This window comes from Euprymna scolopes, chromosome 37 (assembly GCF_053919585.1).
Source record: "Euprymna scolopes isolate OS-2025 chromosome 37, ASM5391958v1, whole genome shotgun sequence".
Classification (NCBI taxonomy): domain Eukaryota; kingdom Metazoa; phylum Mollusca; class Cephalopoda; order Sepiida; family Sepiolidae; genus Euprymna; species Euprymna scolopes.
In genome coordinates, this window is record NC_136518.1 from 30308597 (window position 1) to 30333990 (window position 25394).

The following is a 25394-nucleotide window of genomic DNA, read 5'->3' on the forward strand; positions in this document are numbered from 1 at the left end:
TGTACAGCACAATTAATTAAATATTGCTAATAATATCATAGCTAATTAAATTTATTTGTACAGCACAATTAATTAAATATTGCTAATAATATCACAGCTCATTAAATTTATTTGTACAGCACAATTAATAAAATATTGCTAATAATATCATAGCTAATTAAAATTATTTGTACAGCACAATTAATTAAATATAGCTAATAATATCACAGCTAATAAAATTTATTTGTAACGCACAATTAATTAAATATAGCTAATAATATCACAGCTAATTAAATTTATTTGTACAGCACAATTAATTAAATATTGCTAATAATATCATAGCTAATTAAATTTATTTGTACAGTCCAATTAATTAAATATTGCTAATAATATCATAGCTAATTAAATTAATTTGTACAGTCCAATTAATTAAATATTGCTAATAATATCATAGCTAATTAAATTTATTTCTACAGTCCAATTAATTAAATATTGCTAATAATATCACAGCTAATTAAATTTATTTGTACAGCACAATTAATCAAATATAGCTAATAATATCATAGCTAATTAAATTTATTTGTACAGCACAATTAATTAAATATTGCTAATAATATCACAGCTAATTAAATGTATTTGTACAGCACAATTAATTAAATATTGCTAATAATATCACAGCTTATTAAATTTATTTGTACAGCACAATTAATTAAATATTGCTAATAATATCACAGCTAATTAAATTTATTTGTACAGCACAATTAATTAAATATTGCTAATAATATCACAGCTCATTAAATTTATTTGTACAGCACAATTAATTAAACATTGCTAATAATATCATAGCTAATTAAAATTATTTGTACAGCACAATTAATAAAATATAGCTAATAATATCACAGCTAATTAAATTTATTTGTACAGCACAATTAATTAAATATAGCCAATAATATCACAGCTAATTAAATTTATTTGTACAGCACAATTTATTAAATATAGCCAATAGTATCATAGCTAATTAAATTTATTTGTACAGCACAATTAATTAAATATTGCTAATAATATCATAGCTAATTAAATTTATTTATACAGCACCATTAATTTAATATTGCTAATAATATCATAGCTAATTACATTGATTTGTACAGCACAATTAATTAAATATTGCTAATAATATCACAGCTAATTAAATTTAGTTGTACAGCACAATTAATCAAATACATCTCATAATATCTCAGCTAACAAAATGTATTTGTACAGCACAATTAATTTAATATTGCTAATAATATCACAGCTAATTAAATTTATTTGTACAGTCCAATTATTTAAATATCGCTAATAATATCATAGCTAATTAAATTTATTTGTACAGCACAATTAATTAAATATTGCTAATAATATCATAGCTTATTAAATTTATTTGTACAGCACAATTAATTTAATATAGCTAATAATATCACAGCTAATTAAATTTATTTGTACAGTCCAATTAATTAAATATTGCTAATGATATCACAGCTAATTAAATTTATTTGTACAGCACAATTAATTAAATATTGCTAATAATATCACAGCTAATTAAATTTATTTGTACAGCACAATTAATTAAATATTGCTAATAATATCACAGCTAATTAAATTTATTTGTACAGCACAATTAATTAAATATTGCTAATAATATCACAGCACATTAAATTTATTTGTACAGCACAATTAATTAAATATAGCCAATAATATCATAGCTAATTAAGTTGATTTGTACAGCACAATTAATTAAATATTGCTAGTAATATCACAGCTAATTAAATTTATTTGTACAGAACAATTAATTAAATATTGCTAATAATATCACAGCTAATTAAATATATTTGTACAGCACAATTAATTAAATATTGCTAATAATATCATAGCTAATTAAATTGATTTGTACAGCACAATTAATTAAATATTGCTAATAATATCATAGCTAATTAAATATATTTGTACAGCACAATTAATTAAATACAGAAAATAATATCACAGCTAATTAAATATATTTGTACAGCACAATAATTAAAAATATGTAACAATATTACAGCAAATTAAATTTATTTGTACAGCACAATTAATCAAATACATCTCATAATATCTCAGCTACCAAAATGTATTTGTACAGCACAATTAATTTAATATTGCTAATAATATCACAGCTAATTAAATTTATTTGTACAGCAGAATTCATTAAATACTAATAATAATAACTCAGCAAAATAAATTTATTTATACGGCACAATAAATTAAATAAACCTAATAATATCACAGCTAATTAAATTAATTTGTTCAGTCAAATTAATAATATATGGCTAATAATATCACAGCTAATTAAATGTATTTGTGCAGTCCAATTAATTAAATATAGCTAATAATATCATAGCTAAATAAATTTATTTGTACAGCACAATTAATTAAATATACCTAATAATATCATAGCTAAATAAATTTATTTGTACAGCACAATTAATTAAATATAGCAATAATTATCACAGCTAATTAAATTTATTTGTACAGCACAATTAATTAAATATAGCTAATAATATCACAGCTAAGTAAATTTATTTGTACAGCACAATTAATTAAATATAGCTAATAATATCACAGCTAAGTAAATTTATTTGTACAGCACAATTAATTAAATATAGCTAATAATATCATAGCTAATTAAATTTTTTTGTAAAGGACCATTAATTAAATATTGCTAATAATATCAAAGCTAATTAAATTTATTTGTACAGTCCAATTAATTAAATATAGCTAATAATATCACAGCTAATTAAATTTATTTCTACTGCACAATTAATTAAATATAGCTAATAATATCACAGCTAATTAAATTTATTTGTACAGCACAATTAATTAAATATAGCTTATAATATCATAGGTAATTACATTTATTTATACAGCACAATTTATTAAATAAAGCTAATAATATCACAGCTAATTAAATTTATTTATACAGCACAATAATTAAATAAAGCTAATAATATCACAGCTAATTAAATTTGTTTGTTCAGTCCAATTAATTACATATAGCTAATAATATCACAGCCAATTAAATTTATTGGTACTGCACAATTAATTACATATAGCAAATAATATCACAGCTAATTAAATTTATTTGTACAGCACAATTAATTAAATATAGTTAATAATATTACAGCTTATTAAATTTATTTGTAAAGCATAATTAATTAAATACAGCTAATAATATCTCAGTTAATTAAATTTATTTGTACAGCAAAATTAATTAAATATAGCTAATAATCTCACAGCGAATAAAATTTATTTGACTGCACAATTTATTAAATACAGCTAATAATATCACAGCTTATTAAATTTATCTGTACAGCATAATAATTAAAATAGAGTTAATAATATCACATCACATTTATTTGTACAGCACAATTAATTAAATACAGCTAATAATATCTCAGCAAATTAAAGTTATTTGTACAACACAATTAATTAAATATTGCTAATAATATCACAGCTAATTAAATTTATTTGTACATTCCAATTAATTAAATATAGCTAATAATATCACAGCTAATTAAATTTATTTGTACAGCACAATTAATTAAATAAAGCTAATAATATCACAGCTAATAAAATTTTTTTGTACAGTCCAATTAATTAAATAAAGCTAATAATATCACAGCTAAGTAAATATATTTGTTCATGCAATTAATTAAATATAGCTAATAATATCACAGCTAATTAAATTTATTTGTACAGCACAATTATTTGAATATAGCAAATAATATCACAGCTAAGTAAATTTATTTATACGGCACAATTAATTAAATAAAGCTAATAATTTCACAGCTAATTAAATTTGTTTGTTCAGTCCAATTAATTACATATAACTAATAATATCACAGCTAATTAAATTTTTTGTACAGCACAATTAATTAAATATAGCTAATAATATCACAGCTAATTAAATTTGTTTGTACAGCACCATTAATTAAATATAGTTAATAATATTACAGCTAATTAAATTTATTTGTACAGCACAATTAATTAAATATTGCTAATAATATCACAGCTAATGTAATTTATTTGTACAGCACAATTAATTAAATACAGCCAATAATATCAAAGCTAATTACATTTATTTGTACAGCACAATTAATCAAATATTGCTAATAATATCACAGCTAATTAAATTTATATTTTCAGTCCAATTAATTAAATATAGCTAAAAATATCACAGCTAAGAAAATTTATTTGTACAGCACAATTAATTAAATACAGCAAATAATATCACAGCTAATTAAATATATTTGTACAGCACAATAATTAAAAATAGTTAACAATATTACAGCTAATTAAATTTATTTGTACAGCACAATTAATCAAATACAGCTCATAATATCTCAGCTAAATAAATTTATTTGTACAGCACAATTTATTAAATATTGCTAATAATATCATAGCTAATTAAATTTATTTGTACAGCACAATTAATTAAATATAGCCAATAATATCATAGCTAATTAAATTTTTTTGTACAGCACAATTAATTCAATAAAGCTAATACTATCTCAGCACATTACATTTATTTGTACAGTCAAAATAATTAAATATACCTAATAATATCATAGCTAAATAAATTTATTTGTACAGCACAATTAATTAAATACAGCTCATAATATCTCAGCTAACTAAATTTATTTGTACAGCACAATTAATTCAATATTGCTAATAATATCACAGCTAATTAAATATATTTGTACAGCACAATAATTAAAAATAGTTAACAATATTACAGCTATTTGTACAGTCCAATTAATAATATATGGCTAATAATATCACAGCTAATTAAATGTATTTGTACAGCACAATTAATTAAATATAGCTAATAATATAACAGCTAATTAAATTTATTTGTACAGCACAATTAATTAAATATAGCTTATAATATCATAGCTAATTAAATTTTTTTGTACAGCACAATTAATTCAATACAGCTAATAATATCACAGCTATAAAATAAACTTCTACATCACAATTTATTAAATACAGCTAATAATATCACAGCTTATTAAATTTATCTGTACAACACAATTAATAAAATATAGTTAATAATATCACAGTTAATCAAATTTATTTGTACAGCACAATTAATTAAATACAGCTAATAATATCTCAGCACATTAAATTTATTTGTACAGCAACATTAATTAAATATTGCTAATAATATCACAGCTAATTAAATTTATTTGTACAGTCCAATTAATTAAAAAGAGCTAATAATATCACAGCTAATCAAATTTATTTGTACAGCACAATTAATTAAATCTATATTTTTATAAAGTAATAGGGGTCGTGTGTTTCTGTCTGTGTGTACAGCTCTCCATCATCAACGAAATATAAAGGAGGTAAGAGGGTAGATCTCTCCTGGTAGAGAAACATTAGAACCCATTTTAGGATGTTTCTGTTATAGGAGACATAAGAATCTTTGCCTAATTTCTTTATATACTAGTCTACAAACCACCCCCATATCGAATGACTTATGCTCATTTGCATATCACATTATATTAAATCTCTTTAACTAATTACCTCGACCTTATTACATATTGGAAATATTCTAATCATTTCAACTGTACTATTTACAAAATCTATTTAACATTTAATTATTTAATATATTTTCATTTAATTTTATATTCGATTTATTTCACTTTACGTATATTATCAAAACAATTCATTGGCGAGGAAGCTTTATGTTTTGGGATTGTATTGAAAATGTAATGGAAATTTCAATTTCGTTCCGTTTTAATCTTTTATATTTTACTTGCCAATATAATTGAAAGAATACAATTCAACTATCGTAATTTTATATAAATAAACAAAAACAAATATTTTAAAATAAAACTTTATTAAAAAAGAAATAATTTTATTTTTAAATGAAAAAAATCAATTTAGTAAAATAATTGTATTAAACACCCCCAGCCTTGTCAGCAAACCTGTAAACCTATAAAAGTTAACATTTCGAATGTAAACAGTGATTTTTCGATTTTGTTAGCGCTTGCCGCAATTAAAGACAATTAAAACGGAACTAACTTTATTTCCATTCTATTTTTTAAACAACCCCCAAAACATAACGCTCTCTTCCAGTTATAGCCAATGTTTTTTTAATTAAATAAAACAGGTCAAAATAAACAGATAAGCGCATTTTCTTTTACATTTTTCTTACAACCATTGTCATTTAACCAACTGCAGGATATCGTTACTTTTGTGGGGTTGTTTTGAAAATGGCACGGAGATTATAATTTCGTTCCAATTTAATCTTTCTGGTCGAGCCTATTTCGAAAGCCTGTCTTATCATAGATTTGAACTACAAATAATTTATTACATTTTGATTATTACTATCTTAAGACTTAAAGCTTATATTTATTTCATTTTTCTATTTATATATTGAATTAGTTATTTCCAGTCTTATTTAAACTTAGCGCTTTCTTTAAACCGGATGAACCTTTTATAAAAATATGAGTTTAACGTAAAGAACACGAACAAGGTTTTATTCAACTGAATTTCTTCCAGTTTACTAACAAAATATATAAATTTAAAAGAGATATAATTAATAAAATAAAAAGGTTATGTAATTTAAAAGAAATACACGTACTCACAAAAGCAGAACTTTTTTTACACATTTTTTTCTTTAAAACCATAACAATGAGACTAACAATTACCTAGATCTTAGTAATTATTTGTTTTAATAGAACTGTTTTAATTGTACTGTTTACTTAGTTAACCTAAGTTGGTATTACATTTATTTTACATTTACTTTTTTTTTTTAATTATTACTTTTAGATTGTGACGTTTACACCCGGAAGTAATGAGTCACACGTAGGTCGCTTTTATTCATTCCTTTTGGTCAGGATCAAAGTGTAGTATCTGTTCTTCAGATGCTGCACTTCATTTTCTTGTTCTCTTTCGGTGGAGGAGAAATCCTTCACGACTGAGACAATTTTTATTTTTGTACCTTTTCTCCACGTTAAAAAACGACCCTGGTGTCTAACTCTGTCCCGTGAGGAGGCATAGTAAATAGGTACAATATAATTGTTTATAATTGTACTATTCAGAAATATTATTTATAGTTCGTCCATTTCAGTTAGTATACATTTCCTTTACGCTTAATTAATTTACAATCATTAATATCGTTAAACAATTCCGTTTAAAACCGAAATTATGCCACCCAAACGAAGTAGAAACGAAAGTGAGGAAGAAAGAATGGAAAGATTGGAAGCTAATAGACTAAGAGTTGCTGCAATTCGCTCCAATGAAAACAATTCAGATAGAGAAAGACGTCTAGAACTTAACAGGATACGTCAAAGAGAAAGGAGAGCAAGACTGTCAGATTTGGAAAGAGAAACCCAACGTGAAGCTGACAGAACTAGACATGCTGTAAGGCGGTTAAATTCATCACAAGATGAAATTCAAGAAAGGCAAAGATATGCACTGGAAAGAGAAGCAATATTACGATCGAATGAATTATATGAGGTAAGTAGACGTACACAAGGTCAGTTGAGAGTGGCTCAACGACATCAGAATGAATCGGAAACCCAACGAAGCTTTCGCCTATACCAAGGGCAACAACGAGAGGCTGCATGGAGAGAGAGTATGACTTTGCCCCAGCAATTGACAGAAAACGAGGCAGCTAGACAACGAATGACTGCTTTGAGACACCATGAAATAGAACACTGCAATAGAAAAGGATTGCTCTACAACAAAAATGACTCTCTCACTACAGCTGATATAGGAAAAATGGACAAAGTATGTCAACATTGCTCAGCTGTAAAATTTAAAGGAGAAACCCCTGGTTGTTGTTGTTCTTCTGGCAAAGTTGTGCTTGATAGCTTTCCACCACTGCCTCAGTTGCTTCAAGATTTGCTCTCCGGCAATGGTCCCATCTCTAAAGATTTTCTGCAAAATCTACGCTGTTATAACAATTGTTTTGCAATGACATCATTTGGTCACAAAATTGCGGCAGTACATGGGTGGAATCCTTCTTTTAGAATTCGAGGCCAGGTTTGCCACCAGATTGGGAGTCTTTTACCACCTGAAGATGAAACAGCAAAGTTTATTCAAGTCTACTTCTTGGATAGTCTGGAAGAGGAACTACATAATCGGGGACGTGACAGTAGACTCAATAGAGACATTCTCCAAAGTCTGACTGAATTTTTACATGAGAACAACAGCTTTATTTGTCAGCTGAAAACAACAAAGGAGAGGATTGAAGAAGAACACTTGGTAGAACATAAAGTTGTCATAAGGGAAGACCGAAGGCCGCAAGAAGAGCATCCACGGCGATTCAATGCTCCAACAACAACGTATGAGATTGGAATATTAATGGAGAATGAACCAACAGCTAACCGGGATATTGTCTTGCGTTTTAGAAATGATACATTAAAATGGATCTCCGAACTACATCCCCTCTACGATACTTTAATGTACCCGTTAATGTACCCCTATGGTTCTCCATCTTACAACATCTACATGAAGGCATCCAATGGGCGAAAAGTTACCCAACAGCAATTTTATTCGTACCATTTAATGACTCGGCCTGGAAACTATTTTCTCTGGTACCGAAGGCTATTTCAACAATGGCTGGTGGATGTGTACTGCAAGATTGAAACAGAACGTTTACAGTTCCTGAGGCGTGAGCAACAGACCCTGAGAGCTGACAATTATAGCAACTTGAGAGATTCAATTCTTAGGGAGGATGGGAATCCAGAACAGTTTGGTCAACGAGTTGTACTTCCGGCAACTTATACAGGAGGCCCTCGATACATGTTTGAGCGTCAAAGTGATGCCATGGCATATGTTCGGCGAATGGGCCGAGCCGACCTCTTCATCACGTTCACAACCAATCCAAAGTGGACAGAAATTACAGAAAATTGTCTTCAAGGGCAAGACCCTCAGGATCGTCCAGATATTGTTGCCAGGGTTTTCAGGCAGAAGCTAAAAAAGTTACTTGAATTTATTAAAAAGGGAGGATTTGGCAGGCTGAGGGCTTTCCTGTACAGTATTGAATATCAAAAAAGAGGACTGCCGCATGCACACATCCTCACCTGGCAGGCCCCAGAGGACAAACTTCTACCAGAAAAAATGGATCTCTGCATATCTGCAGAGATCCCTGACAAAGAGGAAGATCCTGATCTTCATGCTAAAGTGATGGCACATATGGTGCATGGACCTTGTGGACCATTTAATCCAAATTGTCCATGTATGATTGACAACAAATGTTCCAAAAAATACCCAAAAGAATTTCTTCAGTGTACCGAGCAAGGCCAAGACTCTTACCCCAAGTACAGGCGAAGAAAACCAGAAGATGGAGGCCAGACTGGTACAATAATGATGAAGAGAAATGGTCGGTATGTTAATCAAGAAATAACAAACCAGTGGATTGTTCCGTACAACAAGGTCCTCCTTCAGCAGTTCAACGCTCACATTAACATAGAAATTTGCAGCTCGATCCAAAGCATCAAATATGTCCTCAAATACGTGAATAAAGGATGTGATCAAGCAGTATTTGAACTACAAAGAACTGATGGAGCAGCTAACCAACAAGGCCAAGTACAAAGTCACATTGTGGATGAGATCCAGCAGTTCCAGAATGCAAGGTATGTCGGCAGTTCAGAGGCGGCCTGGAGGATATTGGAACATCCCATCTATGAATATTTCCCCCCAATTGTACAACTTTCTGTTCATCTTGAAAATGGGCAGCGTGTCATGTTCTCAGCTGATACTGCTCTGGAACGAGCCCAAGGTCCACCGCCTGCCACAACTTTGACAGCATTTTTTCAACTCTGCCATGAGGATGACTTTGCAAGGGGTCTCAAATACGCAGAAGTCCCTGAGTTTTACACTTGGAACAAATCGACAAAGAAATGGATGAGAAGAATGCGTGGGGTACAAGTTGAAGGTACTGAAAATGATGATGTATGGAAGGCACCATGCATTGGGAGAATCTACACGATTAGTCCAAAAGCAGGGGAGTGTTATTTCTTACGCCTGTTGCTCAATGAGGTTGCTGGTCCAACTTCATTTCAAAATTTGCGAGCATACAATGGTCAGGTGTTTGAAACATACAGAGCAGCGTGCCTTGCTCGAGGCCTTCTAGAAAATGACCATCACTTGCATCAAGCAGTAGGAGAGGCAAGTGCCACTCAATCACCTTCAAATTTGCGAAGCCTATTTGTGATAATTTTAACAGCCTGTGAGCCAAGAAATCCTCTTGAGATCTGGATGGCTTTTCGTGATGTAATATCTGAAGACATTCTTCACAGATACAGGCAAGAAGTTAACAATCCAGAAGCAGATTTTAATGAGGACATCTACAATAAAACTCTTTGTCTAATTGAAGAAAAAGTTCTCCTTATGTGCGGTCAACCATTGGCAAGCTATGGATTACCTGCACCAACGCAAGGGAGAGATGAAAGACTCGCGAGAGAGTATCAACGTGAAGTTACTTATAATCTTGAAGAACTTTCCCTACAAGCAGAAAATATGCAAGAAAAACTGACCGATTCTCAAAGAGAAGTTTACAATTCATTCATGGCAATGTTGGAAGCACAAGGTGAAATGAACAAAAACATGATGTTTCTTGATGCTCCAGGTGGTACGGGCAAGACTTTTGTAATCAATTTGATCCTTGCAAAGATTAGATCCATGAGAAAGATTGTGCTTGCAACAGCATTCAGTGGCATTGCTGCTACTCTACTACAAGGTGGCCGCACTCTTCACAGCACTTTTAAAGTACCCTTGGATACTCATCGAATGGATCAGCCAGTTTGCAAAATTACTGGTAACTCAGCCTTGGCAAATGTAATTAGAGACACCTCTGCAATCATTGTAGACGAAGCCCCAATGACGCACAAGAGTGCTTATGAAGCAATTGACAGAACACTGCAAGACATCACAGGAAACAAGAATCCCATGGGTGGCATTCCAACCTTATTTTGCGGTGATTTCCGTCAAATCCTCCCAGTGGTTAAAAATGACACAAGGGCTAACATTGTCAATGCAAGTTTGAAACAATCCTATCTCTGGAGGCACGTTATAGTGAAGAGACTGACTACTAATATGAGAGCCTATATCTCTGATAACACAGCTGCAGCAGACTTCTCAAAATTGCTTCTCCGAATCGGTAATGGTCAGTTTCCTATCACTTCTTCACCTGACACAATTAAGATTCCAACTGCGCTTGGTAAATGTGTCGGTAATCAGAAGCAACTGAAAGACAAAGTGTACCCAGACCTGCAAAACAATGGAAAATCACCGGATTGGCTTGCTGAGAGGGCTATTATTTCGCCATTAAATAGCAATGTGAATCATTTGAACAATTCAATAATGGATGAATTTCCAGGAGACACAAAGCAATACAAGTCAGTTGATTCGGCTACTAATGAATATGAAGCTGTTCACTACCCTGTGGAGTTTTTAAACTCTTTGGAGATATCTGGAATGCCTCCACACATTTTAAATCTCAAAATTGGATCGCCAATCATGATTCTTCGATCCTTGGAACCGCCAAAAACAACAAACGGAACCAGATGTGTTATCACCAGATTGCACACCAATGTACTTGAGGCCACCATTTCCTGTGGTCCCTACAAAGGCGAAACCGTTCTACTGCCAAGGATCCCCTTAGTTCCATCGGACTCAGAACTTCCATTTAAATTCCGGAGACTCCAATTTCCTGTGAAGGTGTGTTTTGCAATGAGCATAAACAAAAGTCAAGGTCAGACATTTAACACCATTGGCGTAGACTCGACATCAGACTGCTTCAGTCACGGTATGTTCTACGTCTCCATCAGCCGGACAGGAAGTTCAGAAAAACTCTACATTCTGGCTCCAAATCAAAGCAGCAGAAATGTAGTTTACCCTGAGGCTCTTCAGTGAAAAGTTCAAGAAATGGATATGAGGAAAAACTGACATGATCTGATTGTGGTAAGTTTTTAGTATTGAATGTGCAAGATAAAATTTAAGCAAGAGTTGAAAATTACTTCAATGAAAAATTTACTATGTAACATCAAGTAACCTTCCTTTTTGATGAAAATGTTTTGTGAAGTTCCTGATTGAATTTCAGTCACTACAAGAGGTAGTTAAAATGTTAATCACCTTATGCAATCGTTGCTCTTACAACATCAACTTACTGGAAAGGTGCCCACAGATTTTGGTACCCGAGTGCGCAACAAAGCTCCGTGCGAAGCACAGGTATCTTTGCTAGTATAGCTAATAATATCATAGCTAATTAAATTTATTTGTACAGTCCAATTAATTAAATATAGCTAATAATATCACATCTAATTAAATTTATTTGTACAGCACAATTAATTAAATAAAGCTAATAATATCACAGCTAAGTAAATTTATTTGTATAGTCCAATTAATTAAAAAGAGCTAATAATATCACAGCTAATTAAATTCATTTGTACGGCACAAGTAATTAAATATAGCTAATAATATCACAGCTAATTAAATTTATTTGTACAGTCAAATTAATTGAATGTAGCTAATAATATCACAGCTAAATAAATTTATTTGTACAGCACAATTAATTAAATATAGCTAATAATATCACAGCTAATTAAATCTATTTGTACAGCACAATTAATTAAATACTGCTAATAATATCACAGCTAATTAAATTTATTTGTATAGCACAATTAATTAAATACAGCTAATAATATCTCAGCTTATTAAATTTATTTGTACAGCACAATTAATTAAATATAGCCAATAATATCATAGCTAATTATATATTTTTTACAGGACAATTAATTAAATGCAGCTAATAATATCTCAGCTAATTAAATTTATTTGTACAGTCAAATTAATTAAATATACCTAATAATATCACAGCTAATAAAATTTATTTGTACAGCACAATTAATTAAATATACCTAATAATATCATAGCTCATAAAATTTATTTGTACAGCACAATTAATTAAATAAAGCTAATAATATCACAGCTAATTAAATATATTTGTTCATGCAATTAATTAAATATAGCTAATAATATCACAGCTAATTAAATTTATTTGTACAGCACAATTAATTGAATATAGCAAATAATATCACAGCTAATTAAATTTATTTATACAGCACAATTAATTAAATATTGCTAATAATTTCACAGCTAATTAAATTTGTTTGTTCAGTCCAATTAATTACATATAGCTAATAATATCACAGCTAATTAAATTTATCTGTACAGCACAATTAATTAAACATAGTTAATAATACCACAGCTAATTAAATTTGTTTGTACAGTCGAATTAATCAAAAAGAGCTAATAATATAACCGCTAATTAAATTTATTTGTACAGTCCAATTAATTAAATACAGCTCATAATATCACAGCTTATTAAATTTAGTCCTACAGCACAATTAATTTAATATACCTAAAAATATCTCAGCTAATTAAATTTATTATTACAGTCCAATTAATTAAAAAGAGCTAATAATATCACAGCTAATTAAATTTATTAGTACAGTCCAATTAATTAAATACAGCAAATACTATCACATCTAATTTAATATATTTGTTCAGTTCAATTAATTAAATATAGCTAATAATATGACAGCAAATTTAATTTATTTGTACAGCACAATTAATTAAATATAGCAAATAACATCTCAGCTAAATAAATCTATTTGTACAGCACAATTAATTAAATATAGCTAATAATATTACAGCTAATTAAATTTATGTGTACAGCACAATTAATTATATATTACTAATTATATCACAGCTAATTAAATTTATTTGTACAGCACAATTAATTAAATATACCTCATAATATCTCAGCTAAATAAATTTATTTGTACAGCACAATATATTAAATATAGCTTATAATATCTCAGCTACTTAAATTTATTTGTAAAGCACAATTAATTAAATATAGCTAATAATATAACACCTTATTAAATTTATTGGTACAGCACAATTAATTAAATATTGCTAATAATGTAACCGCTACTTAATTTTATTTGTACAGCACAATTAATTAAATATAGCTAATAATATCTCAGCTACTTAAATATTTTTGTACAGCACAATTAATTAAATATAGCTAATAATATCACAGCTAATTAAATTTATTTGTACAGTCCAATTAATTAAATATAGCTAATAATATCACAGCTAATTAAATTTATTGGTACAGCACAATTAATTAACTGTAGCTAATAATATCACAGCGTAGTAAATTTATTTGTACAGCACAATTAATTTAATATAGCTAATAATATAACAGCTAATTAAATTGATTTGTATAGCACAATTAATTAAATACAGCAAATAATATCACAGCTAATAAATTTGTTTCTGCAGCACAATTAATTAAATATAGCTAATAATATCTCAGCTACTTAAATTTATTTGTACAGCACAATTAATTAAATACAGCTAATAATATTACAGCTCATTAAATTTATTTGTACAGCACAATAAATTAAATACGGCTAATAATATCTCAGCTAAATAAATTTATTTGTACAGCACAATTAATTAAATATAGCTAATAATATCACAGCTAATTAAATTTATTTGTACAGCACAATTAATTAAATATAGTTAATAATATTACAGCTAATTAAATTTATTTGTACGGCACAATTAATTAAATACAGCTAATAATATGTCAGCTAAATAAATTTTTTTTTACAGCGCAATTAATTAAATATAGCTAATAATCTCACAGCGAATTAAATTTATTTGACAGCACAATTAATACAAATACAGCTAATAATATCACAGCTAATAAATTTATTAGTACAGCACAATTAATTAAATATAGCTAATAATATCACAGGTAATTAAATTTATTTGTACAGCACAATTAATTAAATAGATCTAATAATATCACAGGTAATTAAATTTATTTGTACAGCACAATTAATTAAATACAGCAAATAATATCACAGCTAATTAAATTTATCTGTACAGCACAATTAATTAAATACAGCTAATAATATCACAGCTGATAAATTTATTTGTGCAGCACAATTAATTTAATACAGCTTATAATATCACAGCTAATTAAATTTATTTGTACAGCACAATTAATAAAATTTAGCTAATAATATCACAGCTAATTAAATTTATTTGTACAGCACAATTAATTAAATATAGCTCATAATATCATAGCTAATTAAATTTATTTGTACAGCACAATTAATTAAATATAGCTAATAATATCACAGCTAATTAAATTTATTTGTAAAGCACAATTAATTAAATATAGCTAATAATATCACAGCTAATAAATTTATTGGTACAGCACAATTAATTAAATATAGCTTATAATATCACAGTTAATTACATTTATTTGTACAGTCCAATTAATGAAAAAGAGCTAATTATATCAAAGCTAATTAAATGTATTTGTACAGCACAGTTAATTAAATATAGTTAATAATATAACAGCTAATTTAATTTATTTGTACAGCACAATTAATTAAATATAGCTAATAATATCACAGCTAAGAAAATTTATTTGTACAGCACAGTTAATTAAATATAGCTTATAATATAACAGCTAATTAAATTTTTTGTGTACAGCACAATTAATAAAATATAGCTAATAATATCACAGCTAATTAAATTTATTTGTACAGCATAATTAATTAAATATTGCTAATAATATCATAGCTAATTAAATTTATTTGTACAGCACAGTTAATTAAAAATAGCTAATAATATAACAGCTAATTAAATTTATTTGTAAAACACAATTAAGTAAATATTGCTTATAATCTCACAGCGAATTAAATTTATTTGACAGCACAATTAATACAAATACAGCTAATAATATCACAGCTAATAAATTAATTTCTACATAACAATTTATTAAATACAGGTTATAATATCACAGCTTATTAAATTTATTTGTACAGCACAATAAATAAAATATAGCTAATAATATCACAGCTAATTTAATTTATTTGCAGCACAATTAATTAAATATTGCTAATAATATCACAGCTAATTAAATTTATTTGTAAAGCACAATTTATTAAATATAGAAAATAATATCACAGCTAATAAATTTATTGGTACAGCACAATTAATTAAATATAGCTAATAATATCACAGCTAATAAATTTATTGGTACAGCACAATTAATTAAATATAGCTAATAATATCACAGTTAATTAAATTTATTTGTACAGCACAATTAATTAAATATAGCTAATAATATCACAGCTAATTAAATTTTTTTGTGCAGCATAATTAATTAAATATAGCTAATAATATCACAGCTAATTAAACTGATTTGTAAAGCACAATTAATTAAATATAGCTAATAATATCACAGCTAATAAATTTATTTGTACAGCACAATTAATTAAATATAGCTAATAATATCACAGCTAATTAAATTTATTTGTGCAGCACAATTAATTAAATATAGCTAATAATATCACAGCTGACTAAATTTTTTTGTAAAGCACAATTAATTAAATATAGCAAATAATATCACAGCTAATAAATGTTTTGTACACTACAATTAATTAAATATAGCTAATAATATCACAGCTAATTAAATTTATTTGTACAGCACAATTAATTAAATATAGCTTATAATATTACAGCTAATTGAATTTATTGGTAAAGCACAATTAATTAAATATTGCTAATAATATCACAGCTAATTAAATGTATTTGTACAGCACAATTAATAAAATATAGTTAATAATATCACAGCCAATTAAATTTATGTGTAAAGCACAATTAATTAAATATAGCTAATAATATCACAGTTAATTAAATTTATTTGCACAGCACAATTAATTAAATATAGCTTATAATATCACAGCTAATTAAATTCATTTGTGCAGCACAATTAATTAAATATAGCTAATAATATCACAGCTTATTAAATTTATTTGTAAAGCACAATTAATTAAATATAGCTAATTGTATCACAGCTAATAAATTTATTTGTACAGCACAATTAATTAAATATAGCTAATAATATCACAGCTAATTAAATTTTTTTGTGCAGCACAATTTATTAAATATAGCTAATAATATCACAGCTAATTAAATTTGTTTGTACAGCACAATTAATTAAATATAGCTAATAATATTACAGCTAATTAAATTTATTTGTGCAGCACAATTAATTAAATATAGCTAATAATATCACAGCTAATTAAATTTATTTGTAAAACACAATTAATTAAATATAGCTAATAATATCACAGCTAATTAAATTTATTTGTACAGCACAATTAATTAAATATAGCTAATAATATCACAGCTAATTAAATTTATTTGTACAGCACAATTAATTAAATATAGCTAATAATATCACAGCTAATTAAATTTATTTGTACAGCTCAATTAATTAAATATAGCTAATAATATCACAGCTAATTTAATTTATTTTTAAAGCACAATTAATTAAATATAGCAAATAATATCACAGCTAATAAATTTATTTGTGCAGCACAATTAATTAAATACAGCTAATAATATCACAGCTAATTAAATTTATTTGTACAGCATAATTAAATTAAATACAGCTAATAATACGTCAGCTAATTAAATTTATCTGTACAGCACAATTAATTAAATACAGCTAATAATATCACAGCTAATAAATTTATTTGTGCAGCATAATTAATTAAATACAGCTTATAATATCACAGCTAATTAAATTTATTTGTTCAGCACAATTAATTAAATATAGCTAATAATATCACAACTAATTCAATTTGTTTCTACAGCATCATTAATTAAATACAGCTTTTAATATCGCAGCTTATTAAATTTATTTATACAGTACAATTAATAAAATTTAGCTAATAACATCATACCTAATTAAATTGATTTGTATAGCACAATTAATTAAATACAGCAAATAATATCACAGCTAATAAAGTTATTTGTGCAGCACAATTAATGAAACACAGCTTATAATATCACAGCTAATTAAATTTATTTGTACAGCATAATTAATTAAATACAGCTAATAATATCACAGCTAATTAAATTTTTTTGTACAGCGCAATTAATTAAATATAGCTAATAATATTACAGCTAAGTAATTTTTTTTGTACAGCGCAATTAATTAAATATAGCCAATAATATCATAGCTAATTAAATGTATTTGTACAGCACAGTTAATTAAATATAACCAATAATATCATAGCTAATTAAATTTATTTTACAGCACAATTAAGCAAATACATATAATAATATCAGAGCTAATATAACAAAAATAAAATTTATTTGTACAGCATAATTAATTTAATATCTATGATAAATTCACAGCTTATATAACAAAAATAAAATTTATGTCTACAATATAATTCATTTAATATATATAAAAATATTACCGCTGATATAGCAAAAATACAATTTATTCATACAACATAAATATTTAGGGAGACTGTGAAGAGGGACGATCTCTTGCAACTGCAAAAGATCAAATCCCTTAGGTAGTAATAATAATAAAAGTTCATTAAATGCACCAATTATGGGAGTGTTCCAAATATAATCACAGAGGAGGTGTTGTATTATGGGTTGGGGTTTTATTCGGAAAAGCCCTCTACTTTCTTTTAGTAACCCTGTTACAAAATGTAACAAAAGCTAATTATTTTTAAAGTAATTTGATAAAAAGTGCAACAAAACGCCATTACATTTTTATTAGTGCATAAGGAATATCCGGATGAGTTGAAATAGTTTTTATTTAAATTCTAGTGTTTTTTTTTGTTTTTTTTTTATAGTTTAATATTAATCAATAGTTTTCTGTAAAATAATTTTCTCGGTTAAGCATTTTGTTGAATATTTTTCTGTTGAGGCAGAATTTACTTCCAAGAAAAAAAAACACACACACACACACAGTTTCAGAGCTAGAAGGGGAAAAACAGGATAAAAAGTGCTCAATACGTTGGTAGAGCCAGATATGCTTTCATTTTACAGCCTCAAGTTTTACGACCGTTTCAGCCACAATTTTCTGTTTGCATTCTCAAAACAGAAAAATGTTTGCTGAAATGGTCGTAATGGACTTACTTAACAGTTGAGGTTGTAAAATAAAAACATATATATATATATACATATACACATACATACATATATATATACACATACATATATACACATACATATCTACATATATATACAAATACATATGCACATATACATATATACCTACATATACATATACATATATATATACATATATGCATACGTATATAAACACATACATATATATATATACACATACATATACACATACACATACACATGCATATGTACACATATACACATACATGCATAAATGCATATAGCTATACACACGTATATTCTTATATATTTTATACACATGCATATATAAACGCACATATATACACATATGAATTTAGGAAAACTCGTCCCAGGAAAACTCGTCTCCGGAAAACTCGTCTCGGGAAAACTCGTCTCCGGAAAACTCGTCTCGGGAAAACTCGTCCCCTTTCGCTAGGTAGGAAAACTGGTCCCTTATTGAATTGAGTTTTCCGGGCACCTACACATATATATGGCATATTTCATTAAATAAAATAGAAAAAAAACTTTATAAATTGTTCAAAACCAGTTAGATTAATTTATCACTGACGACGAATCTTGAAGGATTGGAGAGCACTCGGACTTATGATAAACATGGTGATTACATTAGCCAGTTCTCGCCAGAAGTGAAGACTGTTATTCGGAAGTTGGAAACGATCGAAAATAGAATTAATAGACAAAACACGTCTATTTTATTCAATAAAATATGCCACGGAGAAAAAATGCTGCATATATATATATATATATACATACATACATGCATATATATATATATATATATATATATATATATATATATATATATATATATATATATATATATGTTTAATCTGTATATGCCTACTTATATAGGACTAGGTTGTTAGAAATTGATAAATCAAAATCTCTGATAAGATCTGGCATGAAAACCTTCTCATAAAATTTAATTCGTATGGTATTACTAGACGAATATTTAATATAATGAAACCATTCATATCCTATATCTAAAATAGCTCTAGATTGTCATCGATTGCCACACATCCAAACAACGTGACATTAATGAATGTGTGCCCAAACTCGTCGATCCTGGCACAATTAGTTTTTCTTAACTGTATAAACACTCTCCTTGGTGCAGTGTTGTTCGAGATGGGTATATTTTCCAATAACACTGCACTATATTTTCAACACGTGGATAAGATGAACGTGCATACATATAAAGCAGTGGCCGATTACTTAAAAATAAAATCTAGTCTGTAGTAGAAAATATATATATATATATATATATATATATATATATATATACTAGCTGTACCCGGCCACGCGTTGCTGTGGCTCAGTTTGTTAAAATGGAACACATGTGAAAGTAGAGAAAAGTTTGATTCTTTTTTTCAAGAGAATGTACAAATTATTTATTTTTTTTAACAGATGTTAAGAAAATAAACAGAAAAATACTTCCATCATTAAGTATGCAAAAAAATAAATAAAATGTTGATTTAGTGTTTCAATATGCTTATAAATTACGATAAAACTTGCTGAATATGCACTGTTTTACGGTTGTTGTAAAAATGGAACGGAAACTTAAATTTCGCTTCATTTTAATCTTTCTTAATTTTTTAATTGTGCCCCCAAACGAATATAATCAAAACAGTAACATTCAACAATTGTACTTTATGTATATAAAACACAAAATGGGTGTTTGTATTACTGTACACATTGATTCGAAAAAGTTGTCAAAAAACAAATATAACAAATAAATGTTATCAAAGGCAAGATAAGTTACTTTTCTGCCAAACTGGATATATTTTTTGTGTTTTTATTCAATGTAACATATTTATTCAGCTCGAAAACCATACAGTGTTTACCGACGTATTCGAAACTTCAAGATGGCGTCTCACACCCTCTTTAACACCGTAAGTATGGAAAAAGGTGTTATAAATAAAAAACCATACAAAATACTATTAAAAACCCGCCGAATATATGTCAACCTATGTCACGGTAACATATATTGAGCGAGTTTTTAACAGTATTTTATCCGGTTTTTTATTTATAACATCTTTTCCCACACTTACCGTGTTAAAGAGAGAATCAGACGCCATCTTGAATGTTCCAATACATCGGTAAACACTGTATGGTTTTCGAGCTGAATAAACATGTTACATTGAATAAAAACACAAAAAATATATCCAGTTTGGTAGAAAAGTAACTTATCTTGCCTTTGATAACATTTATTTGTTATATATTTTTTTTGGACAACTTTTTCGAATCTATGTGTACAGTAAGACAAACCCCACAAAATATTTATTAAAAAAAAATTAAAAAAAAAAAAAGTTAATAACGAAAGGGAAATAATTCCATTTTTAAACGAAAAAGTCAGTTTACCTAACTTACTGTATTAATGCTATTTTTTTTTAAGCAAGAAAAAAAAAGGTAAATATCCAGATACAGAACACCGACCACTCTAATTTGTTACGAATCTGATAGTCAAACTTGGGGCAAATTTACCGTTTGCATGGTACTTACTCCTGAACCCACGAACTTCTTTCCACCATTTTGCAGCATCCGTTTATGCTACGCGCATGCACGCTGTAGCATAAACGACGGCTTCACCAAGCAAACTATGTTGGGGGGAGGGGATTTTTTTTTCCAGGACATAGAATTTTCTAATTTTCAAAAATACATTATAGCGCTTTTTGGGTGGAAAATTTAAAATTAGCTGAAAAAGAAATAAAATAAGAAAAGGAAAGCACACAAAGTTGGAGTAGGGGGGGGGGTAATTTATCTGTTGTTTTTTTTTTACCTGGAACATCGAATTTTCAAATTTTCCGTAAGTAACGCACCGACATTTACCAATTAGAACACCATTTAACATTTTCCGAAGATTTTACTTTGTACATTGGGGGCGCGAGCGGGGGGGGGGGAGCGGATGTGATGTTGGCGCGCGCGCCCCAACATCACTTCCCCCCAAAAAAACAAATTAGAGTGGTCGGTGTTCTGTAGTAGCGTATCTGGATATTTACCAAAAAATAAAAAATATTTAGGTTTGGCTATAAATTCCTAAACTCATTTCACCTTAAATAATTTAGGTGACTGAAATAGGAATCTAATTGAATCTTTAATTTCCTGAATAGTATCCGATAATTCATTTTTCTTCGAGTTATATCGAATACATTAATACGGACTTTAGGGGCTTTTTTCGTAATGTTACTGTAAAAGTTATTTTTTATTGTTACAAATTACGATGCTTTAAAAAAAGCAAAAATAAATTCTTGCGTTTTTTATTTACTACTGAAAACCATAACTTTAGTAAAGGTATTTTTTGTTTAAACAAAATAAAACATTTTCACCAAGAGTTAAGTAAAAATAATTAGTTCATTATATTCTGCGATCATTATTTGAAAAATACTACAATTTTCATTAAAATTCGTTAATTTCCTGATTTTTGGTGAATTTTTAAGTAAAGGGAGGAGTCAAAATGTGTATACACTTTAAGCGTCGGCATTCATTTTTCGACCACGTGTGGTTAATTTAAATTAAAGTTCAATCACATGGTTACATTATCAATAAACCCATTGAAAATTTACCGATATTGTAAACACATTCTGTTTACATTAAGCCTGTGGTGTTTTTTTAGTGATGCAATGTTGTCAACTGAGATTTTAAAAAAACCCGCGAGATCAGGAGAAAGAAATGTCCAGAAAATCGCTAGCCAGTTTGGCAGAAAAGTAACTTATCTTGCCTTTGATAACATTTATTTGTTATATATTTGTTTTTTGACAACTTTTTCGAATCTATGTGTACAATACAAACCCGTGTACAGTAATACAAACCCCTTCGGGGAGATTGGAATGCCCCCCCCCCACCTAAAATGTACTTGGAAAAATCGATTTTATAGTGAGATTTAAGAATGGTTAGTCGAAAAAAAGGTGAAAAACAAAACAAATAATCAATAAATAATTGTTACCAAAGGCAATAAATGCTACTTTTTTTTACTTACATGAATGAGTTTATTTTATGTTGTAAAGTATTTTCAAGCAATCTAATGCGGGTGTTTCTGGGTGCCAAATACCTCCAGATTTTCTAGAATTTCCCGCTAGATTGTAAACGAAATCTCCAGATCTAGCAGGAAAACCGCTAAATTGTAACACTGGTCACGTGACAGGAAGCGGTAATAAATAATTGTCCCTAAATAAAAAAATAGCCTCTCCGTAAAAAGAAATCCACCTATTTATCATAGAAAAATTAAGTATAATGTTATAATTAAAAAGGAATATATAAAAACACACATGGATATAGTAAACATATTATACCAAAACGTGGAAGCCATCCGTCCAGTGGTTTTTTAGACAATAAACTCCGAACGAACCAACATTTACATTTATATATATATATATATATATATATATATATATATATATATATATATATATATATATATATATATATATATATATATATATTCACTAATGCATTCACCAATGCATGTTTTTACATCAAGGTTGGTGCATCAGCCACTAGTCTCTCTATTAGCCAGAGTAAAAAAAAAAAAAAGAAGAAAATTTAACCTAATAGGCCTACATTCTCTGCCAAGCTGTCCTATTGCCGAAAAGTTGCATCTTTGTGCATACTTTATAAGTATTTTAATGGAATGTCTTCTGATGAACTTTCTGCTTTGGTGTCCCCTCAACGTCAATCGTACAATCAGTTAAATCCCATCTCGCTATACAATGTACAAACATCTCGCTGTGCAATCCTCGAATTCGGATGCCCCTATGGATACGCTCCTATGGATGCCCTTATGGATATGGCTCCAAATTTACGTTAGTCCCTCATATCTCAGTTGTAATGAGTCTTTGTTGGCGTGAATTAAAGTCAATTAATGCACACACACACACACACACACACACACACACGCACACACACGCACGCACGCACATGCACGCACACACACGTACATATTCAAGTTTTAGTTTTACAAGAAAAGAGAACGAAAAGCGAGAAAATAAGACTATTTTTCTCTGCTAAAGCCAGCATTGTTTCAAGCATGGATTGAAGTAATACCGGTGCATGCGGTCAAGATTACGCAGCCCTTAATTCACTTCACTGACATCTCTTAATTGACTGAAGATTACTATATATTTTTTTCTATTATAATTATGACTTCAAACCTCGAAATTATAGAAATAGTAACATGCGTTTAAGAGCTGAGAGTAAACTTAAAATTTCCTCGATCCCATTCAACGCCGGATGTGCGCACACTTGTTGTATGTGTTTGTGTGGTGTATATGCTTTTTCTTAACGATTGAATTCTAAACAACAAGAAAAACAACGGTTGCCACCATCAAATTACCTTCTCAATATTTTGAAGAACTCTTATAGTATGAATAAAAAAAAAACACATTTAAGAATCTTCTATGCAACGACAAAATACAACTTGCATGAAAATTATTTTAAAATGCAGGTCATGTTCGCAATTAAATACGTACCTTTCTTGATACTTCAGTCTTTATACGTTTTGTTCATTTTCATTTTTTTTTTTCTTTCATTATCCTCCGTTTGTATTCCCCACACGTTTTCGCAATATTTCATTAAGAAACTCTTCAAAGAGATTTCCGTAGAAATGAATAAAAATGACGTAAGAAATAGAATGTTTCTATCAAAAATACGTTTTCTTCAAATGACATTCGAACAAAATATTAGAGATAAAAACAAATCATTTCACTTGTTTCAATATTTGGGTGGAGGCATTTGAAAAGATTTTTAAATTAAAAATTCATGGTTATGATTATTGACTCTCAAACTTCTCATTCGGTACAGGTCGAATTAAAAACGCGTCGTATTCGTGATATTTACAAGTCAGTCTAAACAGACCCAACTGATAAGGGATGAAGGAGAATCAGGCGAATGGGCGTGTGTGTATGAGGGGGTAGGAGCAGCGTCAGCGATGAGAAGTACTTGAAAAAAGATGCAGAAACGAAAAGGTGCGGAGGAGAGGCAAGCCGTTTTTTTTAAAACCTACTCCCCACTCTCTCTCTCTCTCTCTCTCTCTCTCTCTCTCTCTCTCTCTCTCTTATAAGAAGCACTGACTGCGTCATAATCGCTACCTGTTAGAATTGAACCATCGTTCGTGTTTTTCGCCTCCCTCCCCTAGCCATTGATTAATCAGTAGGTTTGTTATTTGACGAATGCATTCAATGCGACTGGGGGATGGTGAGGATGTTAAAGGAGTTGAATTGAAAATTGTCAACGACAAAAAATATTTGATACTCCCCCCAAGCAAAATAGATTGAAAAAGAAACAAATGTAGTGCTGTGGAATGAACTGTGTTT

At 28.5% G+C, this 25394-nt stretch overlaps 1 protein-coding gene across 3 annotated transcripts in view; it reads right to left on the minus strand.

Annotated features, from left to right (window-relative positions):
* Positions 1-25394, minus strand: part of LOC145261117 (uncharacterized) — a 485607-nt gene that overhangs the window by 330420 nt on the left and 129793 nt on the right. For 2 of the 3 annotated variants that reach the window (XM_080119357.1, XM_080119359.1), the window contains exon 1: positions 24552-25105. The exons of the other annotated variant lie outside the window; for it this stretch is intronic. The gene's annotated coding sequence lies outside the window, so the exon portion shown is untranslated. Of the gene's footprint in view, positions 1-24551; positions 25106-25394 lie in introns of those variants that run through there. 3 annotated transcript variants of the gene reach the window in all.